Source organism: Colossoma macropomum, unplaced genomic scaffold (assembly GCF_904425465.1).
Source record: "Colossoma macropomum unplaced genomic scaffold, Colossoma_macropomum, whole genome shotgun sequence".
NCBI classification, from domain to species: Eukaryota; Metazoa; Chordata; class Actinopteri; order Characiformes; family Serrasalmidae; genus Colossoma; species Colossoma macropomum.
The window spans coordinates 6,979,853-6,985,081 of NW_023494802.1; positions in this window are offsets into that span (position 1 = coordinate 6,979,853).

Genomic DNA, 5,229 nt, shown 5'->3' on the forward strand with positions numbered 1-5,229 from the left:
CATTTGAAAATGCCATCTGCCCCGACACTGTGTTAAATTTTATGATGAACGGACAAACAGAAATGGTCTAAAACTGCTTGGAAAAATCTGGTTACATTAACTTCCATTAAAGGTAAGAATGTTTTTTCTTCTCCTTCAGATGTACCATTTTGGACATACAAGGTTTTGTTCTGTCAGCGATGAAAAATAAAACATACAAAGAACCTATTTGTTGTTTTTTTTCCGTTTTTCCACACCATTTGAAAATGCCAGCTACTCTTTACACTGTGTAAACATCTCATGATAAATGGACCAATAGAAATGATCCAAAATTACTAAAGGAAAAAGGAATGAAATCTTGTTGCGTCTGTGTCAATTTGCAAAGAATAAATTTTTGTCAAAACAGGCTCTGACCCTTTGGTATTCTCTACCAATCCAAAGAAGTGGGCAGGAGTAAGCTTATTTATACTGCTGAAGTATCCACTGCATTCTTAGGTCCCTTCGTAAGAGCTTGTGAAGCTGGGATTATTTCAGGGTCCTCTTAGGTAAAGTCCCTTTACTGAGGGTTTAGCACATCTGGAATCAATACCACAAGACTGGGTAACTAGAGGTTTGGGGGAGAGGGGGCTACAGGTTGGGCTAGTTACGGCTTTGGCCCTGGGGGTCCATGTGTCCCTGACTTCAAAATAGACTTGATTGCTACCAGCTGGCAGCCCTAACTCACCCGGTGTCAGGGCTCTCCTCTGATGTCAACCTTGTCAGTATCAAGGCTAGACAGGACAATGGAGAGGCAGAGACAAGAGCACCTATATGCAGAAGTACAGCCAAAGATCGGTTCCTGGTTATGCAACACCACTAAAGCTGAATGCTAGCTAAAGTAGCCATGAATTCCCTGGTTTTGCTCACTGTGATAGGCCTAAAGGCTTGGTCCTCTCTGAGGTACAATGCATTCAACATGTTGAGGTCCTGTAAGGTGTAATGCACAGTGCTAAAGTCTTCTAAATGAAAATATTGTTAGGCAAAAACTAGTGCTAGCAATGCAAAGTCAGTGGTTAAGCAGTATGGAAGATACTGAAGGAAAGCTAATGTATTTTGCATTTAGCTTAGCATGGAAATGTTAGCAAAGCATTCCATGGAATCTCATTTCTTCTTTTAAAATAGATCAAGTATTCGTAGCACAGTTGATAAAGATTAGTAAATGAAGGTATGTGATAAAAGAGCACAGGCAAGTAGTTACTTAAAAAAATGGAGAAATGTGCACAGCTGTAGGCACATACAAAGAATAATTAGCTTGAGAAGAAGTGTAGGCTAAGCCCTATGTCGCAACCATTCAAGCGATGTAATCTAAAGTAGCAGGGAAGAAAGTGCATGCTTATGCTAGTTTTACAGACTAATGAAAGTATAATGAATGTTACAGATGCAATGCAGCTACATTCTTGTTACATGAAGCAAACCTAGCCGAGTTATAAACGGCATGGAATTTCTCTCTTTTATGTTCTGTACTGATAAATGCTGATCCTCCATTCATTTCAGTCATTCACTGAAATTAAAACTCCATTCATTTGTAGTTTCCTCTGAAATGGATGAATATGAACAAGCTTGAATGAATTTAGCTTGTGCCCCAGTCCAGAGATCGAGTTCAAACTGACCTGGTCACATTCTTCACGAGTGGTTGCCATTGTAAAAGAGGTTATGGTGTAGATGTAGAAGATGCGGCACCTATCCAGGCTCGACTCGGCTCATAGATGCATTCTTTCCTAGCAATTGTTGCTTGCAAAAGTTGGACAAGCTTTATGGAACTTTGACAAAAACGTTGTTCAACTTATGAGGAACTGTAGCGTACAACCCAGTTTTTTAATCATTATACCTACATTTGTACTGTTATTAATTTCAAAATCATATTTATTTATGCTGCTTCTTTCTTTTTTTGTTTTTTTTTCCCAACCTACTAATTTCAATTAGTTATAAAGACATTTATGCAGAGCATAAATAGATCAATTAATGATGAGCATTTAGTTTACATATTGTGGAAAATGTGGTATTATTTGTTTACAGTTCTGTTTTGTTCATTTTTGGAAGCACCCATTCTTTTTGTACAAACAAATGTGCTTGGCTAATAAAATGAGATCCTGATCCTGTTTCTAATTGTGCTTTTTCATGCAAATGGCTCACTATGAGGCTACAGATCATTTGCAAAATAATGACTGACACGCTCCTCAGCCAATCACAGTCGTCTCAGCCCTACTTCCTCCATCAAATGAAGGAAAAACTCTGCTAGAACTCCTCATAACAAACCTGCAGTGAGAATGTAAATTAGAATTGTTAGACTAAGAGATGTGAAAAGCTGATACTAAGGAAGATTTCATTCAAACAAACCTTATTCTCATCATTTGAAGGGTGGTTCTGTTTCTATTTCCACTCCTGTAGCTGAAGAAGTCTTGGATTAATCTATGTGGAAGACCACATTCACAGCTCAATGGCAAAATGCTGGCTAATGCTGGCTCTGGGTTACTGTTTTTGCTAACACTGTTTTTAATGTAATATCTAATGATAAATAATGTTACACAAAAAGATATCAGTTAGCTAGCTAACTTAGTGAGCTTTTTATAAGTAGCTGCTGACGGTTTGCTTGATAAATCAGATTAAAGTTTGCTAAAAGTGCTCCTCAGCATCTAGCATTTCTCTGACTAGCTCCAGTGTTAGCTGTAGCGGTAGCTTTAGCATTAGTTCATCTACAAGGGTACCTTCTGTTGTTCAAATCTCCTTGCTTTAGACATAAAAACCTGTCACTTTAACATCCAGTGGCTAGAAGATTTGCCTAGTTTGAGTAATGTAGATATGGTTTCCAGAATCCATTTTTGCTTTAATGAACGTATCAACCGTAACTGAAAGAGGTGCCGCTTGGCAGAATTTTGCAAATGGTCATTTATGCTTCAACTGAACTGATCTGCAGAATTTCCATTTTGAATAAACTAGATATAATAAGTTTTCTATTTTAAATGTGTTCATTGACACATGTAAACTCTGGGGCTGCTCATCGTCATTTTGCAGTGTCGTATTGAAAGCTATGCTCTTTAAATCACTGAGCGATACTGCACAAAGGAGAAAATAGCTCAGCAGGGTCTCACCAAGGCTTAGCATGCACATAATCACTTACTACAGTTAGAGCTGAAATACTCAGACGATTTACACTTCACACCAACACAAAATGTTGTGTAGTCTTACTAAGAATACTGTGCACAGAGGCAGACCTATAAATTGTGAACATAATCAGATTATATGTTTGCATACACTTGTCAGCAACACGGTTTTATGTATTAGCTGCTCTGTACTCTCCAAGCAGATGAGAGCTTTGCCTAACTGCAAGGCCTCTGTTCAATAAAGAATAGAGGGTTTCAGGAGAAACATCACCAGAACATGCTGGAAGTGGCAGTTTGTGCCATTCATCCGAAGTGTTGATCCCTGTTCTTTAACTGCTAAATCAATATCTAAAGGACAGAACATCAAGATATTGTATATGTAACATATAAATAGCCCTTGTATACGTTGCAATGATGCTAATTTCTCTGTTAGGTTTGCCTTTATATTAGCACCAAGCTAGCAGTATCTTCTGTTTATTTTTAATGGTAGATCCAGCTTAAACGTGGACATTTCAAGCTTGCAACTGCCAAGTAGCATTTTTTATTTTGTACGGTTGTACAGTTGTTAGCCTTGCAAAGGGTTGAAATCTTACAGAATCCACCTCGCATCATATTCTTTTCAAAACCCTTAACACAAGAATAACTGCTCCGACAACCACACACACAATATTCAGAATTTGTTTAATCACAAATAACACAAAAATGTCTGAAATGGTTCCCTCTACTGACGAAGGTCAATGACCAGGCTTTGCTTCTGAACTGACTCGGATTTGGTGTCTTCTACTCACACTCTTAGTCATCCTTTAAAAGAAGAGTTTGTTATTGAATTAGAGCACTTATGACATTATTTAAGCAGACTGAGAACATTTAGCCTTCAAAGTGAGTCTAGCAGAACTGTTCATAGCTCTCTGTTAATCTTCAGCAAGGAATAACTCATCAGTTTAATCTAACAATCAAGGGAGAAATCTAATAAGATTTATAGGCCTTCTTCACTGTTTTATATTGGGACTAGGAAGACTTTTTGAGTCAGGTGGTTGCTGTGAACAGCTTTATATGTGTTCACACTACCAATATTGTATGAGTAACCACTGATATAAAGTATGGAATTTTATCTGCCTTTTTCCTAACAATAGTGAGGTTTATTACAGAAGAGAGTTTTCTGCATGATTCAATCACTGAGAGTGGGGCACTACAGAGAAACTTGCTCCGATTTCTTTACAGTGGTGGTGATCGGAACCAGGGGTTGCAATGTGTATTCTGAGTTTTATATGTAATGATTATATATTAATAGTAAAATAGTGGCAGGGACTGTTTTGATTTACAATGCCCTTTATGTTCCAACCTAACATGAATGAATTTTAAATTTTGTCTCAAAACTATATCATAAATTAATGTCCCAGGTATCAGGTAGCATATTTATAACCATTTAACATATCTACTTTCAGTGATGTAGCTTTTAAAGGAATTAATTACTTCAAACGTCTGGTTCCTATCACCACAGTTCTGACCATGTAAGTTTCTCTATAATGGAACATTGCTCATCAAACCACTCTGAATGATTTTGTTCATATTTTAGTGATTTAATTATGCAGAAGTTTTGAGAAATTGGTGGAATTCCTCTTTAAAGAAATGGCCCTTCTCAAAACCATAAATAGATAACTATCTTTGCCTGCTGTGGAGCAACCTGCTTTGCCAAAAGCCAGAGAATCTTTGTGAAAAATAATAAACAAATAAAAAGAGCAGCAGTAAAGTTAAGGCAGTTTCAATCACAATTAATGCACTAAACAAACAATCTATATAACAGAGCCGTATGACTCTGTTATATAGTCAGATGCCCAAACTACAATATGGATCTCTACCATTATTAATATTATAAGTTTTTACTTTACTATTAACCCAACTAGATCACCGGAGGTCCTGAATTTTTTTACCTGTTTTGAATCAATCATCTACTAATGAATCTACGTCACCCAGCTGCCCTATACACTGAGGTCAGTAGAGGATATGAGTGAAGAGTGATGTTAGGCAGTTTATCTTGGTAAGCTGCCAAGTGGAGCAACATCAGCCCCACAACCACAAAGAGCATGAGAAATAAAGCTGAGTCACAACG